This window comes from Moschus berezovskii, chromosome 25, assembly GCF_049115385.1.
Source record: "Moschus berezovskii isolate FMDL1 chromosome 25, NW_MosBer_1.0, whole genome shotgun sequence".
Lineage (NCBI taxonomy): Eukaryota > Metazoa > Chordata > Mammalia > Artiodactyla > Moschidae > Moschus > Moschus berezovskii.
This window is the reverse complement of record NC_142484.1, coordinates 9,267,018-9,288,540: the sequence shown is the minus strand read 5'-3', so window position 1 is coordinate 9,288,540 and position 21,523 is coordinate 9,267,018. Positions and strand designations below refer to the sequence as shown.

General features: G+C 39.8%; 1 pseudogene; it reads left to right on the top strand.

Moving 5' to 3' along the window:
* Positions 1-5,549: 5,549 nt before the first annotated feature.
* On the top strand, positions 5,550-12,738 carry LOC129548340 (steroid transmembrane transporter SLC22A24-like; annotated as a pseudogene).
* The last annotated feature ends 8,785 nt before the right edge of the window (positions 12,739-21,523 follow it).

The window sequence follows — 21,523 nt, the reverse complement described above, 5'->3', positions numbered from 1 at the left end:
AACAAGTAAAACAGTTCTCAGCTTTCTAAAGACTGTCTCCGAGATTATAATCCTCTATTTGGCTCAAATAAAATTCTTTATTTCTCCGTTGGCCCAATCACTGTTGATTTTTAGTTAATAGCTATCATCAAGAAGACACGAGATAGTAAGTGCTGGTGAGGATGTGGACAAGGGCAGACTTTTGGACACTATCAGTAGCAATGTAAATTAGAACAGTCACTATGGAAAACAGCATGGAGTTTCCTCTGAAAATTAAAAGTAGAATTGCCGTATGATCCCGTAATCTTGCTCTTGGCATATATCCAAAGGAAATGAAAAGAGGGAATTAAAAAGATAACTGTATTCCCATGTTTATTGAAGCACTATTTGCAATCTCCAGGATATGGAAACAATCTAAATGTCAACTGCTTGGTGATGGATAACCATGTGTATATATATACACACACACATGTACGTTGCATACATCTAATATATATGATGTATGCATACATCATATATATGATAATATATATGATAAAATATTGTTTACCCACGAGGAAAGGAAATCTTACTCTTTGTGACAGCATGGATGGACCTTGAAAACACTGTGCTAAATGAGATGTCAGAGAATGACACATTCTGCATACAACAGATGTCAGATCTAAACCCGTCAAACTCGTGGAAACAGAGTAGAATGGTGGTTATTGGGGCTGGAAGATTGGGGAATTAGTGAAAATTTTAATGGTATAAACTTGCAACTAGTAGATAAATAAGTTCTTCAGGTGTAATGCACAGTTAGTGATTTTCATAGTCCACAATTCGTGTTTGTGCTCACGCTCAGTGGTGTCCGACTCTTTGTGACCCCATGGACTGTACCCTGCCGAGTTCCTCTGTACGTGGGATTTCCCAGGCAAGAATACTGGAGAGGGTTGCTATTTCCTTCTCCAGGGGATCTTCCCGATCCAGGGATCAAATCAGCATCTCTTGGGTCTCCTGCATTGGCAGGTGGGTTCTTTACCACTGAGCCACCAGTCCATAATACTACATTATAAATTTCAAACTTAGTAACAGACTAGATCTTAATTGTTCTCACCACAGAAAGGAAATGATAATTTTGTGACATAAATACAGTGTTAGGTAACACTATGTTGGTGATCATATTGCAATATACAATGAATCAAATTAACACACAGCATATCTTAATCTTATAAATTTTATTTGTCTATTATATCTCAATTATGAACAAACAAATACAACAACTAAAAACTATCTAGATGGCTTTCATCAGGTGATGGGTTAAACTAACATTTGTATCTACATTTCATGTATTCAGCAGCAGAAAGAAATAAGCTATTGATAGCAACTTTAATGAATATCTGTATAATTTTGATTGGTATGAAAGCCAACTTCAAAATATTATATACAATATTATTATTTGGTTAAAATCACAATTTTCAGCTTCATGAGATAATGTAAGAGATATGCCTTACATTAACATTGTGTAAGTTTAAGATGTACAGCATAATAATTAAATATATGTATGTATTGTGAAATAATTAATAAAATAACCTTAGTTACCACCTACAACACCTCACATAGTTACAATTTTTTGTGATGAGAACTTTATATGTAAAGCACATATTCTTTATCCCTCCACTGATAGACCGCTAGGTTGTTTCCATGTCTTGAGCAAATAGTGCTGTAATGTACATTGGAGACGAGATGCAGATATCTCTTTAAGATGGTGACTTCATTTCTTTCGATTTTGTATCCAGAAGTAGGAATGCTAGATCTTATGATAGTTACATTATTAGTATTTAGAGGACGTTCCATACTGTTTTCTATAGTGGTTGCTCCCATTTACTTTGCCACCAGCAGTCTACATGCCTTTCGTTGTGTCCTCATGCTTACCGTCACTTGTTATCTCTTATTCTTTAAATGATTATATGATAATTGTTTTAACAGATTTGAGGTAGTATCTCATTGTAGTTTTGGTTCACATTTCCCTGTTTATTAGTGATATTGAAATTTATCTGTTTGCTTTTTGAATATCTCCCTTGGAGAAATGTCTATTTACGTGCTTTGTTTATATTGGTAGGATTTTTTTTTGCTATTAAATTATGTATGTTTCTTAAGTATTTTGGATGTTAATTTCTTATCAGATGTGTAAACTGAAAAAACTTTCTGTTATACCATACTTTCTATTTAATTCATGGATCATTTCTTTAATGTGTAGCAGCTTTCTAATTTTATATAGTCCCACTTGTTTAGTTTTGCTTATATAGCTTGTAGTTTGGTATTGTCAGTAAACTCACTGCCAAAACCAGTGTCAAAATGCTTTCCTCCTATGTCTTCTTCTAGGAGTTATACATTTTCAGGTTGAATGTTTAAGTTCTTAACCCATTTTAGTATTATTTTTTGTAAGCGGGCTGTAAGAGAGGGGTCCAATTTCTTTCTTTCACACATGAATATCCAGTTTTCCAGCACCGTTTACTGAAGAGACTGTGTTTTCTCCAATAAGTATTCTCACCTCCTTTTTTGAATATTGCGTGCATGCTAAGTTAACTTCAGTTGTGTCTGACTCTTTGCGACTCTACAGACTGTAGCCCACCAGACTTCTCTGTCCATGGAATTCCCCAGGCAAGAATAGTGGAATGGGTTGCCATGCCCTCCTCCAAGGGATCTTACTGGCCCAGGGATCGAATCCTCATCTCTTACATCTCCTGCTTGCAATGCAGGGTTCAATCCCTGGGTTGGGAAGATCCCCTGGAGGAGGAAATGGCAACCCACTCCATTATTCTTGCCTGGGGAATTCCATGGACAGAGGAGCCTGGTTGGCTATAGTCCGTGGGGTCACAAAGAGTCAGACATGACTGAGCAACTAACACTTGTCAAATGTTAGTTGATTCTATGTGTAGATGATTTATTTCTGGGCTCTATATTGTATTGCCAGGAGTGTCACAGCTTGAGACTAGCTCCCCTGAGGAGACGCGTGGCCCACCTGGGACTGTGCCCTCACGGAGCACCTGGAAACCTGAGCTCCTTGGATCTGGGAAGTACACAAGGCATATGGCCCACCTGGATGTAAAAATAAATTATCATATAATAAAGCATAATGAGAAAGAATATATACAGCCGAATCATTCTGCTGTATAACAAAACTTAACACCACACTGTAAATCAATGAAACTTCAATAAATTGTTAAAAAATCTGCATTCTATCATGACAGAGCACACAGCCTGCAAACAGAAAAGAATCAGTTGAGCGTCCATCAGCCTCTGCGAATCCTGTCAGCTACCTGGCTCCAGGCAGCCTTTCAGTGATGGCTTTGTTTGCACTAAAGAGGAATCAACAGAAAGCCAAGGAATTGATATTTCATTGTCTAAAAAGTGATCCATTGAAGACAAGTCACCACGCAGTGTTTGTCAACCTCAGGAAATGACATTTTTTAATGGGGGAGGAGACAAAAATAATTGCTGGCTAAATTGACAGGCTTGGTTCTCTGAGGTGGGGACTCATATTTGAAAATCCAATCAATCCTGCCTTAAAGAATAAAGTGATCCAAAAAAAGCAGAAAGAAACATGTTTTAAATTTGATCATAATGTTACGGGAACTCTCTTTTAAGTAAAAGCCACTTTTCTGCTGCTGCTTTAAAACTTTTTCCTTTGTGTTTGACTTCTTACAATTTAATAATATGTGTCTCAGTGTAAATGCTTTTCAGGTTTAATTTATTTGGGGTCTGGGTCCCATGAATCTGGATTATCATTTATTTTCCCATGCTTGGGATTTTTTCTTGAAATTAATTTTCTGTCCCTTTCTCTTTCCCTTCTTGGATTTTCATAAGCATGTATTGTTTTCTTTGTGCTGTCCCATAAGTCCCACTGCTTCTCTTCCCTTTTTTTCATTCTTGTTTTCTTTTTTCTTCTCTGATTGGATAATTTCAAATAACCCATCTTCTGGTTCATTGATTCTTTCTTCTGCAATGTTTAGTCTTATATAGTTCTCTATTAAATTCTTCAGTTCAGTCGTATTCTTTAGCTCTAGGACAACTGTTTATTTTTACTTTTGGATTATTCTCACTCCTATATTGAATTTTTCATTTTGTTCATTCACTGTTTTTGTAATTCAGTTTAACTGTCTGTGTGTATGTTATTGTAGTTCATTGAAATTTTTAAAAAGGATTATTCTGAATTCTTTGTCAAACAGTTAATAGATCTCCATTTCTTTTAGGTCAGTTCCGGAGCTTTAATTCCTTTGGTGGTTTAATGTCCATTTGATTTTCTGTGATCCTTGATTCCTTGTATTGGCATCAATGCTATGAGCAAACAGTCTCCTCTTCTAGACTTTAAAGGTCTGCTTCAGCAGCGAAAGTCACTGTACAACCTTCCTTATTGTGTGGGGCTTCAGGCTATGTTCTACACTTGGGTGAGGTTTTTGGAAGAGGCATGAATAAGGCTGCAGACTATGTTCAGTGATCAGGCAGGGTCATAGGCTGGGTTGTGATATGAGGTGAGGCTGTTTTCTAGGCTGTTCAGCTAGGTAGTAACGTAATTGGGCTCTGAGGGTCACTGTTCAAGGTGCTTGGTTATATGGGTTTAGAGATTATTCTTAAAAGTAGAGCAGAACTTCTGGCTTGACTTCCTGTCCACAGATGGGTACTGTGGCTGCCTGGGTTATCTGGGCAGGGTTTCTGATTGGGTGGTAATGGAAGCTATACTCAGAAGTTAGGCAGACTTGTGAATTTGCTTCCCTGCTCAGGCAGGGCCATAAGCCAGCACCATGCCTAGTACGGCTTGTAGGCTGGAAATTCAAATAAGGTAGAATTTCCAACTGAGCTCTTTGGCCACCAGCTCGGTTCTGCAGATGAACAGAACCACTGGCTGGGCTCTCTACTTGGATTCTGTGGCAAGCAGAAATGCAGCCCACCAAAACTTGAGTGCTGGTTACTGTGAGCTCAGCCCACTTCTTCATCTCAATTTGATTCCCAGTGATTGAACCTGGGAATTCCCCTAGTGATTCCCACAAGGCCAGACCTGAGTGGGCCTCCTGGGAAGCATCTCATAATTCTATGGCAGATGAATGTCCACTTGGATCCTCTTTTACTCACTGGAGAAACTGTAAGCTCAAGGGGGCCCTCTTGGTGTGGTGCTGTGTTGCACTGGGGAAGGAATAATGTGGTCAGAGTATAGTCACTCCTCTTGTCCTTCTTAAGTATTTTTCTCTATCTTTGTCCTTCAGAGATTGCTTCATCCTTGTCCTCAAGTTCTGGAATTCTCACAGCGATGACTTGTCTGAGGATAGTTGCTAGCTAATCTTCTATAGAGAAAGACTCAGATAGGAATGACCTATGTCACAATCCTGATGGCTTCACTTCCCCATATTTTTCTTTGTATATAACAATATTTTAATGACAGATTTTTAAAGTGGAAAACAGATTAGTAGTTGCCAAAGATAGCAAAGGGAAAGACAGGAGCAGGTGCGAGGTGAGTATATTTATATACTCAAGAGGGATATATAATATATATGCAAGAGGCATATCAGTGGAGATGGATCTCTAGTATCTTGACTATGGTGGTGGATGCACAAAGCCAAACAGGTGATAAACTATATGGTACCAAGTACCTCCCCCACACAAACATATACAAATGTACAGGTAAAACTGACTGGGGAAGTCTGAATAAGGTTAGTGCATTGTATCACTATCAATAAATTAGTACTAATATACTATAACTTTGCGAATATTTCTATTGGGGGAAAACGGTTACTGTGCAGACAATTTCTCATTACGTTATTTCTTGCTACTGTATGTGACTCTACCGTTATCTCAATAAACATTTTAATAAAATATATAAAGAATTGGAAAGTTATAGCTTGCAAACTCTAAATATAAGAAACTTGGATGACTATATGAAAATGAGAAAATATATACTTGAAATCAAACAGTATTACCAGAGATAACTAGGCCAGTTTCATAGTGATAAAAGGATTGGTTTATCAGTATTCTGAACAATTGCACACAAATTATACTTAATACATTATGTAAAGTGTTAGTTGCTCAGTTGTGTCTGACTCTGTGACCCCATGGACTGTAGGCTGCCAGGCTCCTCGGTCCATGGAATTCTCCAGGCAAGAATGTTGGAGTTGGTTGCCATTCCCTTCTCCAGGGGATATTCCCAACCCAGGGATTGAACCAGGTCTCCTGCATTGCAGGCAGATTCTTTCTGTCTGAGCCATCAGGAAGTTCATATATTATGTAAATCAATAATATATTGCTGCTGCTGCTGCTAAGTCACTTCAGTCGTGTCCGACTCTGTGTGACCCCATAGATGGAAGCCCACCAGGCTCCCCCGTCCCTGGGATTCTCCAGGCAAGAACACTGGAGTGGGTTGCCATTTCCTTCTCCAATGTGTGAAAGTGAAAAGTGAAAGTGAAGTTGCTCAGTCATGTCTGACTCTTAGCGACCCCACAGACTGCAGCCTCCCAGACTCCTCCATCCATGGGATTTTCTAGGCAAGAGTACTGGAGTGGCTTGCCATTGCCTTCTCCGCAATAATATATTACGTAAACCAATAAATAAATCCAAGAAAATAAACTCACAGAGTTTACCACTGCCATTTCAAGGAACTTACAATTATTGTGAGTTTTTTCTGTAATTTAAACTGAAGCACGATATCAGCTACTGTAAACTAGTTGGGTTGTGTTTTGTTAATTATTTTAATGAAATTCAGTATTAAATAAGAAAGCATTTGTTTCCTATTCTTTCCACAGAAAAACCATAAAGCAATTTACTTCCATGTCTCTCAAATTCCATTTTCTAGAAATACTGAAGACTGTGTAGCAGGCTTATCTTAGATTATTTAGAGACCATGTTCATGTCAAAGTCCAATGCTGATTTTACATAACCACTGAGGACAAGCACATTCAGAGAGTAAACCTTTAAACAGATTTCATTGTCAACAATGGAAAGTATTTTGGTAAATAATTATCTCTATAACTTTAAAAAAAGAAGAGTATTATATCCTGATTACAAAAGAACTGGGGAAACTGCTCTGTTGCAAGTAAGGTGACAGGACTCATTAATGAGAAACTGGTGCGAGGTCACATAGATAGCTTGAATTAATGTAAGGAAACTTCTTGTGCCTCTGAACTTGTCTCTGTAAAGTCACTGTATCTTCTCTTGAATATCACCTTTTCACAGTGGCCTTTGAGAAGCTCCAGGATGAAATTGGTGGCCTAGGGAAATTCCAGATCCTTCAGATGCTTGTCTTCTCTCATGATGATAGCATGCCATATACTGCTGGAGAACTTCACTGCAGCTGTTCCAGGGCATTGCTGCTGGGTCCGCATCCTCAATAATGACACTGTCTCTGATAATGACACTGGGACCCTCAGCCTTGATGTCCTCCTGAGAATTTCCATCCCCATGGATTCTAACTTGAAGCCAGAGAAATGTCATCGCTTCCTCCACCCACAGTGGCAGCTCCTTCACCTAAATGGGATCTTTCCCAACATGAGTGACGTGGACTCAGAGCCCTGTGTGGATGGCTGTGTGTATGATCTCTGCTTGTTCTCCTCCACCATCATGACTGAGGTAAAGCCTCATTTACTATTGTGAGTACACGGTCTGGGTAGATACTGTTCAAGTGCTTAGTATTAGTGTAACCACCTGTCTTTCATCCTTTCAGCAATAATGATTGCTTACCTTTTTAAAAGCCAAGCACTTATAATTGAGGACAGTGAAATCACCAAACTGGATATGAATTCTAATATCACAAAGCTTTACCTTTAGTATAAAGACTGGTGATTAGGCAAGTAATTACTTGATACAACTTGTGAAAAATTACTCTTGGTCACTTTTTCTCAATCTAGTTGCAAATTGGAAGTATTATTTTTAATTAGAACTTATTTCAATACCTTGGTTACTTGTCAGAGAAACATACTGGAGTATATTTCACTCTAGATGTGAAATCTAGACTTCAATATTTTTTAAAAACTCAATGTTTCCAACATGTGACAAAGATTGAGGACCGCTGGGGTATGCAGTGCTAAGTGAATATAAAGACTGATCCTGTTGTAACCTAGAAGACTTGGTTGAGAAATTCTAGAAAAGCCATGCTTAAACTGAGACTTGAATGATATAGGTAAATAAGCGTAGTTAAAAAAAAAACAAAACAGAATGTGTTCATGAAGGGCACATTGAGGGATTTTATGAGATTCTGTGAAGCTCCTCTGTCCTGGTTTTCTTCTCTTCCAGTGGGGCTTTGTGTGTGATCATCGGTCACAGAAATCAGTGGTTCAATCCCTAGTCATGGCTGGAATGCTGGTAGGGGGGCCTCATATATTATGGCTATCTCTCAGACAGGTGAGTGTCTCCACATCACCGCTGCCCTTCCTCTGGAGTGAGTTGCCTTGGTTCCCAGGGAGCTATGGATGGAAATGCAGAATTCAACTCATTGTGATGAATGGCATTTTGTTGCCACAGAGCTCAGTGTACTGGACACAGAAATATCATCTCCACAAGATCTGGGGGATATTCCAGAACAGTATTTAGAGGGTAAGTATCAAATACTTCATCCAGAAATATGAGGAAGAGTTATTTATGGTAACAGAAAGGAAGGTGCTTCAAGACAGAAGGTCCAGCTTCTTTAAAAACACAGATATGAAGAACAGCACTGCTGGCCTTTGCTATGATTTTCATGTTAAGTCCCTACTGGACTCAATGAGCTAAATGCTTATGGGTTCCCACATTGGTCATCATGTCTTGTTGCCCTGCCATAATTGGTAGGCATTTCTATAAAACCTGGTGCATAGTGAGGTAAATTGGAATTGTAAAACAGTTGTGGTTGTAACCTGGATGTTTATCTTGCTTTTAAAAGCCTTGTATTAAGTATTCTTGCAACCATATATTACCTTCAGTTCAGTTCAGTTCAGTCGCTCAGTCATGTCCGACTCTTTGCGACCCCATGAATCACAGCACGCCAGGCCTCCCTGTCCATCACCAACTCCCGGAGTTCACTCAGACTCATGTCCATCGAGTTGGTGATGCCATCCAGCCATCTCACCCTCTGTCATCCCCTTCTCCTCTTGCCCTCAATCCCTCCCAGCATCAGACTCTTTTCCAGTGAGTCAACTTGTCGCATGAGGTGGCCAAAGTATTGGAGTTTCAGCTTTAGCATCAGTCCTTCCAATGAACACCCAGGATTGATCTCCTTTAGAATGGACTGGTTGGATCTCCTTGCAGTCCAAGGGACTCTCAAGAGTCTTCTCCAGCACCACAGTTCAAAAGCATCAATTCTTCAGTGATCAGCTTTCTTCACAGTCTAACTCTCACATCCATACATGACCATTGCCTTGACTAGACGGACCATGGTTGGCAAAGTAATGTCTCTGCTTTTTAATATGCTATCTAGGTTGGTCATAACTTTCCTTCCAAGAAGTAAGCGTCTTTTAATTTCATGGCTTCAATCAGCATCCGCAGTGATTTTGGAGCCCAAAAAAATAAAGTCTGACACTGTTTCCACTGTTTCTCAATCTATTTCCCATGAAATGATGGGACCAGATGCCATGATCTTTGTTTTCTGAATGTTGAGTTTTAAGCCAAATTTTTCTCTCTCCTCTTTCACGTTCATCACGAGGCTCTTTAGTTCTTCTTCACTTTCTGCCATAAGAGTGGTGTCATCTGAGTATCTGACTCATTGATATTTCTCCCGGCAATCTTGATCACAGTTTGTGCTTCATCCAGCCAGGCATTTCACATGATGTCCTCTGCATATAAATTAAATAATCAGGATAACATTATACAGCTTTAATGTACTCCTTTCCCGATTTGGAACCAATCTGTTGTTTCATGTCCAGTTCTAACTGTTGCTTCCTGACCTGCATACAGATTTCTCAGGGGGCAGGTCAGGTGGTCTGGGATTCCCATCTCTTTCAGAATTTTCCACAGTTTATTGTGATCCACACAGTCAAAGGCATTGGCATAGTCAATAAAGCAGAAGTAGATGTTTTTCTGGAACTCTCTTGCTCTTTTGATGATCCAGCGGATGTTGACAAGTTGATCGTTGGTTCCTCTGCCTTTTCTAAATCCAGCATGAACATCTGGAAGTTCATGGTTCATGTACTGCTGAAGGCTGGCTTGGAGGATTTTGAGCGTTACTTTGCTAGCGTGTGAGATGAGTGCAATTGTGCAGTAGTTTGAGCATTCTTTGCATTGCCTTTCTTTGGGATTGGAATGAAAACTGACTTTTCCAGTCCTGTGGCCACTGCTGAGTTTTCCAAATTTGCTGGCATATTGAGTGTAGCACTTTCACAGCATCATCTTTTAGTATTTGAAATAGTTCAACTAGAATTCCATCACCTCCACTAGCTTTGTTCATAGTGGTGCTTCCTAAGGCCCACTTGACCTCACACTCCAGAATGTTTGGCTCTAGATAAGAGACCACATCATTGCGGTTATCTGGGTCATTAAGACCTTTTTTGCATGGTTCCTCTGTGTATTCTTGCGATTTCTTCTTAATCTCTTCTGCTTCTTTCAGGTCCTCACTGTTTCTGTCCTTTATCATGCCCATCCTTGCATGAGATGCTCCCTTGATATCTCCAGTTTTCTTAAAGAGATCTCTATTGTTTCCCTCTATTTCTTTGCACTGTTCATTTAAGAAGTCTTTATCTCTCCTTGATATTCTCTGTAACTCTGCATTAATTTGGGTATATCTTTTTCGTTCTTCCTTGCCTTTTACTTTTCTTTTCTCAGCTATTTGTAAGGCTTCCTCAGACAACCACTTTGTCTTCTTTCATGTTTTTTCCCTTTGGAATGGTTTTTATTCACTTCATCCTGTAGAGTGTTACGAACTTCTGTTCATAGTTCTTCAGGCACTCTGTCTACCAGACCTAATCCATTGAACCTATTTGTTACCTCCATTGCATAATCATAAGAGATTTGATTCAGGTCATACCTGAAATGCCTACTGATTTTCCCTACTTTCTTTGATTTAAGTCTGACTTTTGCAATAAGCAGCTGATGATCTGAGCCACAGTCAGCTCTAGGTCTTATTTTTGCTGACTTTATAGAGCTTCTCCATCTTCAGTTCCAGAAAACATAATCAATATGATTTTGGTATTCACCATCTGGTATGCCTGTGTGTAGAATCGTATCTTGGGTTGTTGGAAAATGGTATTCAGAAGGAATAGCATGTTCCACTGACAAACCTCTGTTAGCCTTTGCCCTGCTTCATTTTGTACTCCAAGGCCAAATTTGCCTGTTATTCCTGGTGTCTCTTTACTTCCTACTTTTGCATTCAAATCCCTTATGATGAAAAGGACATCTTTTAGGTGTTAGCTCTAGAAGATGTTGTAGATCTTCATAGAACCAGTCAACTTCAGCTTCTTTGGCATCAGAGATTAGGGCATAGACTTGCATTAGTATGACGTTGAATGATTTGCCTTGGAAGTGAACCAAGATTGTTCTATCATTTTTGAGATTGCACCAGAGTATGCTTTTCAGACTCTTGTTGACTCTGAAGGCTACTCCATTTCTTCTAAGGGACTCTTGCACACAGTAGTAGATATAATGGTCATCTGAATTAAATTCACCCATTCCCATCCATTTTAGTTCACTGATTACTAAGACGTCGATCTTTACTCTTACCATCTCCTGCTTGACCACGTCCAGTTTACCTTGATTCTTTGACCTAACATTCCAGGCTCCTATGCAATATTGTTCTTTTCGGCATCAGACTTCACTTTCACCACCAGACACATCAACAATTGAGTGTTGCTTCCACTTTGGCCCAGCTGCTTCATTCTTTCTGGAGCAGTGAGTAATTGCTGTTCATTCACTCTTCCCCAGTAGCATATTGGACACCTTCCAACCAGCGGGGCTCATCTTCTGGTGTCAAACCTTTTTGCCTTCTCATTCTGTTCATGGTATTCTCATAGCAAGAATACTGGAGTGGTTTGCTATTTCCTCCTCCAGTGGACCATGTATTGTCAAAACTCTTCACTCTGACCTATCCATCGTGGGTGGCCCTGCTTGCCTTGACTCATAGCTTCGTTGAGTTACAAAAGTTCCTTCACCACGACAAGGCTGTGATCCATGAAGGAAGATGAGATCGTGAGTACATACAAATCAATGAATATTTCTACATGTAAAACTGTAACCAACCTGCAGATCCAGATAGAAAGATCCTTTTTCCACAGGGGTTACCCCATACAGCAACAACCACCACCACTGCTTGACTCTTCTCTCCTCATTTCCCTCTCCTGTGAAAAATAAAAATTAATAACTATTCTGGTCTCCTTCACTATAGATGAGTATTTGTTGATCTTGACCATCAAGTAGTGTAAATTGATACAGGGTTCTGTGGCAGGCTCTCTCTACTCGTGCTTATTCGTGAATATTCACCCATTCTATTGCATGTAACATTAGGTGGTTCTTCTCCCTAGGGCTTTAGTGTCCATTACATGAATACACTACAATTTCTTTACGTACTTCAATGTTGGTGGACTTTGGCTTCCAATTTGGGGTGTTAGCACTAGGGCTTCTGTAGAAAATCATGTACATTATCTCTTGGGATATAAGTACTTATTTTGAGATCTGGGGAAAATTTTATATTTAATTCTGAATTTTTGAAGTGTTATTTTTAAAAAAAAATCCCATACAGGACAATATAGAGCCAGGGCCAAGTTTAAAAAATTAACTTCTGAATTACACAGTTTATCTCTTCCTAGGTATAACCTAGCAGACAACTTCTGCATTTAACTGCATTGTGCTTTTTCAATCTTTTATCTACCCACTGGGCTATAGACATAGGTTTCTTAATCTAGACAATCAGCTTAAGATTTCCTTACTGTAGACAATAAGAGTAGGGGGGAGAAAGTAGAGATAATGGTCAAGAAAGGATTTACATTCTTGGGATTGCTGTGATCTGTGGTGTTTCTAGCTCTTTCTGGGTGTAGCAGATCTTTAAAGTGGATTCCTTTCCCTTAGATCTTTCCTGGGTAAACTGTAGATCCCCAGTGGGAACTTTTGATTCCCTTTCATATCGTACCGTTATTCTTGCATTTCTCTTGGCCTTAAGAAATCAGACATGAATTTAAATTCCCTAGAATTGCGTTAGCTACCAGACACTGTACTCCCAGGTCAAGGGGACACAGTAGTATCTTTGCAGCTTCAAATACTAGTTGAGAAAAAAGAAATTGTTTATAGTAGTGAGGTTGGTGAAGGAAAGTGAGGACTGAAAGCATACTGACAACTCTCAAGAAAGAAATCCTTCTCTAAGTTTTACCCTTCTATATCCAACTTCTATACACCATCCAATATGGTTACTCGATCAAGTTATGCTTTCGTTTCACTGCCAACTCTCTCCTAAGTGACTCAGAGAAAAGACTGACAGGAGTATCATTTTCACTATTGTCATATAATTATTTATGGTAGCTTTGTAATTATGACCTTAAAATGACATGTTATACAGGCTGAGTCTTTATCCTTTAGCCTTGACCACTGACTGTCTGGGTCAATACGATCATAGACTACAGCCCTAAAGCTCGGCTCTAAATGTTATGGTTTGCATCTTTCCTCTTCTGTTCACTACAGATTAGGACGCACAATATCTTTGTTTGGCATCTTTATGAATCTACAGCTCTTCAGGGGCAATATTTTCCTGTTTCAGGTAAACTTTGAAACTTCCACTGTCTCAGGCTGAAGCCTTGCATTTTTACCACTGAATCATATGGGCTGTTGACCAACCCAGACACTGTTCATGTTGCTGGTGGGACTTACCATTTTGCCCAACACCTTTGTGCCCCAACGTGAAAGAAGACTGGACTTTGGGGAAAGAAAGTATCTTTTTCTCATCCTTCAAAGGTTGTATTGGCCACACTTATCTGAAGCCAGTAGTAAAAAGAGGTCCTAATTAAGGGCTAAGTATTCCCACAAGCCAAACTGATGAGAAATTCTGCTGGTAAGTTGTAGTGGGCAGAGCCAAAGGTCAGTAAGGGGCAGCTGAGACATATATTTATCTTCATCACATCCTAAAATATCTGTAAACTGGTACCGTGTCATCCTCACACTTCCTCTAAGACAGTTCTTATTCACTTGCCTTTTGTCCATTCACACTGCGAATAACATAAGCGGGGTGTGGCCTTGCAATTATACCCCAGGTGAGGACACAGTAGGGTCACTCCCTCTGTTTGGGCTCTTAATTACCAGCTTTAAGGACTGATCTACTTCCCCATCTCAAATGTATCCACATGAGGCTGTGGGGTTAAGTCACCATGACTAGAGCTAGTGCATATTATAGAGGTCTTCCAGGAAATGAAAGAAAGTCCCCGCTTTTCAAGGAATGAAGCAGTGAATAGTAGGAATAGTATTTTAGCAGTTTAAAATTCTTGTCCATTCCATGTTAGATTACTTTGTACATTAATAGAATGATGACATGCAATGATTAGGAGAACCTTAGTGGGCGCTATGCTTCACCACCTCCCAATGCAGGAATGTGCTTCGCAGCATTAGAGGTGGGTGTACCCTGCTCCTCATTAATGATGGAGGCTTATTCCCTTACCACTGAATTCTCTCCTATATTAGAAAGCTATAATTACATTAATTTGTATACTGTAAAACTTCCTCTGAAACTTTTTCAAGGGTTTCCAAATTCTGATTTTTTTTCCATATAGAAGTGTCCATTCTTGCTCCCATGTGTGTAACATTCATGGAAATCTGGCTTCTCTTCAGCCTGTCCAAAAACAGACCAGCCCTGTCCTTCTATTGCTCTCTGGTGCCTTACTCACCCATGGCAATGCTGTAACTAAACTAGGTTCACTGAGTCATTTAGGTTCACCTGGGACTTTCCTAACTTTATCAGTGAAAAACTAACATTGCTAAAACCTTCTAATTCCAAGGAAAGCCAGAGAGACTGGCAGCAGAAGCAGCAATGCAGCCAATTCCCACATTTAAGTCACATGCAAGGTCTGCATTTCTGGAAACAGGAAGGCCAAGGAGATTAAGAAATCTGGGCTGAATACTACTTTATTTTTTATTTATTTATTTATTTTACTTTATAATATTGTATTGGTTTTGCCATACATTGACATGAATCCCCCCCGGGTGTACATGTGTTCCCCATCTTGAACCCCCCTCCCATCTCCATCCCCACCCCATCCCTCTGGTTCATCCCATACACCAGCCCCGAGCACCCTGTATCATGCATCGAACCTGGACTGGCAATTCATTTCACATTCGATAATATACATGTTTCAATGCTATTCTCCCAAATCATCCCACCCTCGCCCTCTCCCACAGAGTCCAAAAGACTGTTCTATACATCTGTGTCTCTTTTGCTATCTCGTATACAGGGTTATCATTATCCTTTTTCTAAATTCCATATGTATGCGTTAGTATATTGTACTACTTTAAATTCTGCACTTTAATTTTAAGTTTCTTGAGGTTGGAGCTGAGCCTTAAACTCAGTAATTGTCTGCATGACAGTCCTACCTTCTACAATAAGGATATTGCAAATAATGGCAACCATTTGAGTATTCTTGCCTGGAGAATCCCTTGGATAGAGGAGCCTGGAAGGCTACAGTCCATAGGGTCACAAAGATTCAGACACAACTGAAGTGACTTAGCATTCACAAACAGACAGAATAAGTAAAAGCAAATTTCTGCCAGACTCACTTTTTCTTCTCCTTCTCTGGCAAATCTCCGATATGCAGAGAGATTTCCTGCAATTAATCCAGATAATTTTATATACTTTTTACCATCTACATTAGTAATTCTACATTTCTCCATTTATCAATCACTCCATGATCCCTAGGGCTTCCCTGGTTCCCAGGTGTCACTAGTAGTAAAGAACCCACCTGCCAATGCAGGAGACATAAGAGATGCAAGTTCGACCTCTGGGTCAGGAAGATCCCCTAGAGGAGGGCATGGCAACCCACTCCAGTATTCTTGCCTAGAAATCCCATGGACAGAGGAGCCTGGTGGGCTACGGTCCATAGGGTCCGCAAAGAGTCAGGCATGACTTAAGTGACTTAGCACCCACCATGCTCCATGACACTGTACAATTTTCTATGTGTTCCAAACATACGAATAATACGTAAGGTGTCTTTCGTCCTCATGAAATTTGATGGATGCTGATTATTCAGCCCAGATATCTTAATCTCCTTGGCCTTCCTGTTTCCAGAAATGCAGACCCTGCATGTGACTTTGGCAAGTGTGGGAATCGGCTGCGTTGTTGCTTCTGCTGCCAGTCTTTCTGTCCACTTTGTTGGACTCATGCCCACTCTGCTCAGGTATATGAGTTTGTGGGTGCTCTGCCAGTATACAAAGTAGGATTTTCCCAGCTAATTGCACCTTATTGCAGGAATATACACAATAAGATCAGTCAACTATAAAGCAATCATTTGTAATGGTAATAGCAGCAATATACTAACAGCCATTATAACCAAAGTTTATTGGAAAAGCTGACTTGGTGCCTTGTACTGTTCAGAGCAGTACTTTAATGTATTCTCTCATTAATTTTTTTAAGGCTATTTGTCAGAATAGGTGCACTCTGTAACTTTCTGTTTAAAATGATGACGGTGAGTTTTAATACACTTTGACCCTGAGAAAGGCAGGTAGAAGAGCAAAATCACAAAGACAAGTGTTTTTCACCAAACTCATGTATTTAAGAGTTGTGTTTTATTGTTTCCATGGTTTAGTCACTAAGTCATGTCTAGTAGCATGCCAGGCTCCTCTGTCCACGGGATTCTCCAGGCAAGGAAACAAGTGAATTGCTATTTCCTTCTCCAGGGGATCTTGCTGATTCAGGAATCAGACCCACATCTCCTGCATTGCATGCAGATTCTTTACTGCTGAGATGCCAGGGAAGTCCTCTGTCTTCCGTAATCAAGTCAAAATAAAATATCACAAGTTTCATGTGCATATTATTACTCCATTATTACATGTTGTCATTTATCCTTCAAGGCAAAAGCTGTGGGATTAGATATGATGGTAATTTGGTTTGCGGCAACACTGGCTCCCCTCTTGATGACCCTAATGGTATATCTATGCAGTTTACGCTGGATCATCTGTGGAACGTGTCCCATCTTTTCTGGTCTTATTGTCCTTCTCCTACCTGAAACCAGAAATATGCCTCTGTTTGACACAATCCAGGATGTGGAAAATAAGTGAGTAAACCTTCTACCATCCCCTTTGAGGGACTGTGTGCTTTGAATCTTGTGGGTGAGAAAGGCAACACACTGAATGGGTCCCTCAGATCACTGGGGAGGCTGAGCCTTGCCTGGGCTACTCCCATCTTGGCCCATTACCTTCACAAGTGGCAAGGTCATTTATACCCACTGTGTGTTCCAGTCTAGACTGCAGAGATTCCCCTCTACCCTGTTCTCATTGGTAGCTTTAGTACTGAAGTGACAATAATTAGCTCTATTGTAAGGGCAAATCCTATCTGCCCTCATGAGAGACACGTATTCCTGATGGTATTTCATGATCCTTAGATCCATTAGAGCCTGGGATATAAATGGGAAAGAAATGAGATTTCTAGTACTCTTGCCTAGAAAATCCCATGGATGGAGGAGCCTGGTGGGCTGCAGTCCATGGGGTCGCTAAGAGTCAGACACAACTGAGCGACTTTGTTCTCACTTTTCATTTTCACACATTGGAGAAGGAAATGGCAACCCACTCCAGTGTTCTTGCCTGGAGAATCCCAGGGATGGGGGAGTCTGGTGGGCTGCGTCTATGGGGTCACACAGAGTCGGACACAACTGAAATGACTTAGCAGCAGCAGCAGCAGGAGCAGTAAAGCAATAATGTTAGGACACACAGAGTTAAAGTCTCTTTGAAAATATAATAAATAAATAATTCTTGTGTTCAACTCTATAAGATTTGGCAGCTTTGCTACCATAACTAATAGAAGTATTGAGGGTAGGGAAAATAAGAAACCAGTAAAAGGTATTTTAAAATAATAAAAATGGTATCTTAGTTTTCTAGTGCTTTCATAATAAATAAAGCCCCCCAACTGAGTGACTTTAACAACAGAAATGTATTTGTGCCATAGTTCTAGAGGCTTAAGTTGTTGGCAGGGCCATGCTTTCCTTTGTAGGCTCTAGGGAAGGGTCTGTTCCAGGTGTCTCCTGGGGAAAAAAACAACATAAGTTAGGAAAGCAGGAAAAAATGAAATTATGTAATAGGACTCTATTCTTGTGTGGAAAAGAAATGTCTAAGTATTAGTCAAAATACTAACATTAGTATCTATGTGTATTACTACTGCCAAGAGCTTTCATGAAGTAAATTTTTCTATTTCTAACTTTTTATGATGAATGTTTAGTTCAAAATTAACCTGTATCTATGTTGTTTATAGATAAGAGCAATGGCAAGCCACTCCAGTACTCTTGCCTAGAAAATCGCATGGACAGAGGAGCCTGGTAGGTTGCAGTCCATGGGGTCGCTACTAGTCGGACACGACTGAGCGACTTCACTTTCACTTTTCACTTTCACACATTGGAGAAGGAAATGGCAACCCACTCCAGTGTTCTTGCCTGGAGAATCCCAGGGACGGCGGAGCCTGGTGGGCTGCCGTCTATGGGGTCGCACAGAGTCGGACACGACTGAAGCGACTTAGCAGCAGCAGCAGCATGTTGTTTATAAGAGACTTGCTTCAGGTCTAGGGACATGTACAGACTGAAAATGAGGGGATGGGAAAAGGTATTCCACACAAATGGAAATAAAAAGAAAGGTAGAATACTTACATCAAACAAAATAAACTTTAAAATAAAAACTGTTGCAAGAGATAAGGAAGGGATCAATCTAAGAAGAAGATATAACAATTGTAAACATATATGCACCTAACGTCTGTGTATTAGTCGCTCAGTCATGTCTGGCCCTTTTCAACCTCATGGACTGTAGCCCACTAGGCTCCTCTGTCCATCAGATTCTCCAGGCAAGAATACTGGAGAGGGTTGCCATTTCCTACTCCAGGGGATCTTCCCAACCCAGGGATTGAACCCATGTCTCTTGCATTGGCAGGCGGATTCTTTACCACTGAGCCACCTGGGAAGTCCCATGCACCTAACATAGGAGTACCTCAATTTATAAGGCAAATGCCACTGTGATCAGAGAAGAAAAGGAAATAAAAGCAATCCAAATTGGAAACGAAGTAAAATGGTCACTGCTTGCAGATGACATGATACTATACATAGAAAATACTAAAGATGTTATCAGAAAGCTACTAGAGCTCCTCAATAAATTCAGGGAAGTTGCAGGATACAAAATTAGTACACAGAAATCTCTTGCATTCCTATACACTAACAATGAAAGATCAGGAAAAAAATTAAAGAAGCAATCTCATTTACCATCACATCAAAAAGAATGAAATACCTAGGAATAAACCTAACTGAGGAGGCAAAAGACCTGTACTCCAAAAACAGTAAGACACTGATGAAAGAAATTGAAGATGACACAAACAGATGGAAAAACATACCATGTTCCTGGATTGGAAGAATCAGCATTGCCAAAATGACTATAATACCCAAGGCAATCTACAGATTCGGTGCAATCTCTATCAAATTACCAATGACATTTTTCACAGAACTAGAAGAAAAAAATTTAAATGTGATAGAAGCATATCAGATCCTATATAGCTAAAGAAGTCCTGAGAAAGAAAAATGTAGCTGAAAGAATCAGCTTCCCTCACTTCAGACTGTATTACAGAGCTACAGTCATCAAAACAGTATGGTGCTAGCATAAAAACAGAAATATAGCTCAATGGAACAGGGTAGAAGGCCCAGAAATCAACCCATGAACCTATGGTCACCTAAGCTATGACAAAGGATGGAAGACTAAGGAAGAATATATAATGGAGAAAAGACAATCTCTTCAATAAGTGGTGCTTGGAACACTGTACAGCTACATGAAAAACAATGAAATTAGAACATTCTCTAATACCATACAGAAAAATAAATTCAAAATGAATTAAAGACCTAAATGTAAGATGGGATACTGTAAAACTCCTCTAGGAAAATACAGGCAGAAGACTCTGACATAAATTATAGTAATATTTTTTGGTTCCACCTCCTAAAGTAATGAAAATAAAAGCAAACAAACGGGAACTAGTTAAACTCAAAAGCGTTTGCATGCAAAGGAAGCTGTAAACAAAATGAAAGGGCCACCCACAGAATGGAGGAAAATATTTGCAAATGAAGCAACTGACAAAGAATTTATTTCCAACTATACAATACAGCCGGAGAAGGCAATGGCAAGCCACTCCAGTACTCTTGCCTAGAAAATCCCATGGATGGAGGAGCCTGATAGGCTGCAGTCCGTGGGGTTGCTAAGGGTCAGAGACGACTGAGCGACTTCACTTTCACTTTTCACTTTCACACATTGGAGAAGGAAATGGCAACCTACTCTAGTGTTCTTGCCTGGAGAATCCCAGAGACGGGGGAGCCTGGTGGGCTGGCATCTATGGGGCACACAGAGTTGGACACGACTGAAGTGACTTAGCAGCAGCAGTATACAATACAGCTCACGAAGTTTAATTTAAAAAAAAAAGAAAACAATTAACAGAAGACCTAAATAGATATTTCTCCAAAGAAGACATACAGATGGATTAACAGCTCGTGAAGGTGCTAAACATCACTAATTATCAGACAAATGCAAATCAGAACTTGCAATGAGGTATCACCTCGCTCTGGCCAACATGGCCATCATCAAAATCAAATAACAACAAATGACGGAAGTACCTCTCCCTTACTCACCATAGTCTTACACTTGAAGACCTTATCTTACACACTGCTATATTTCTAGAACAGAAAACGTCCTCACAAATGTTATCTGAGTGAATCAATAAGCCTATAATTAGAAAAGTGGTAAATGCACTTACCACTGGCTTAGCCCTCTGCTCTCCATCATTACCTGTCCTGACCCCATTTCGAGTACTTTATTTTCAACAGGAATTCATGGTTTGATTTGACTTGAAGCAGAATAATATCATTTACCAAAAGAAAGATATTGTACCATACTACACTTGCTGTAAATTAACTCAGGACTATTTTCACTAACTTTTTTTAAATGAAAATTCAATACTAAACAAGCAAAACACCTACTTTCAGTACTTTTTACAGAAAAATAAAAAACATTTCACTTTTGAGTCTGGCAAATGACATGTTCTGAAACGAACTGCAAACCATGCAGCAGGTTTATTTTATTTTATTTACAGATGTGGTGCTCAAAGTCCAATGCCACTTTGGGGCACTGCTGACAAAAAGAATTTTCACAGAGTAGACCTTTAAACAGTTTTGTCAATTACTGGAAGCATCTCAGCAAAGTATTTCTCTGTGACGTTAAAGAAAACAGTTACCAACCTGATCCCGAAACAAGCTGGAGAACTGGCTTCCATGCCCTTGCTGTGGAGGTGAACCAGGATCCATTGAGCTAACATTGAGATCAGGATCAATACACAGTTAGTGTGTGACATAGTGAAAGTTTCCCTCTCTTTGAACTCCTCTACATAGTCATTTTGCTTCTTCTTGGGGATCACTGCTCAGCCTCG